Here is a 765-nt window from a genome sequence, read left to right on the forward strand (position 1 = left end):
GAGTGTGACGATCACACTCAGACAACTATCATTAGACTTTTCTAATGATAGGAACATTTTAGGATTTGAAATTAGAAACTTGCTCGTTCACTGTTTTATCACATAACAGCTCAGTTTAACATTGTGACTCTTGCAGCTTGGTCATTTAGTGATCTGTGGACAATCAGCATCATTCTTTGATGCTGAAGCAGTCGAGATATGAATTTAGTATAGAAATATATAAAATGACAATATTTATTTTGTACCTTTAGGTGTAATGCAGCACTGTTTGTCAGTCTGTCGTCACCTGTTGTTGTTGTCTGTCCTTGTTCTGTCCAGGCCTGAGGTCTCTGGGTATGACCATCGCTCAGTGCTACGAAGAAGTCGGCCTCCTGCTCCTCTTCCTCGGTGTTGGCATCTCCATCTTTGCCACGTTGGTCTTCGCTCTGGAGCGCGACATTCCCTCCACCACCTTCACCAGTGTTCCAGCAGCTTGGTGGTGGGCCACCACCTCCATGACCACAGTCGGCTACGGGGACATAAGACCCGACACGGCAATCGGGAAGATGCTGGCCTTCCTCTGCATCCTGTCTGGGATCCTGATCCTGGCGCTCCCCATCGCCATCATCAACGACCGCTTCTCTGCCTGCTACTTCACCCTGAAGGTCAAGGAGGCGGCCATGCGGCACGGAGAGATGCTGAAGAGGCTGGCCCGAGGCTCGGTGGGGGAGACGGGTGAGGGAAGAGTCGGGGGAGGCGTGAACCTGAGGGACGTCTACGCCCGGA

This window comes from Anabas testudineus, chromosome 16 (genome assembly GCF_900324465.2).
Source record: "Anabas testudineus chromosome 16, fAnaTes1.2, whole genome shotgun sequence".
NCBI lineage: Eukaryota > Metazoa > Chordata > Actinopteri > Anabantiformes > Anabantidae > Anabas > Anabas testudineus.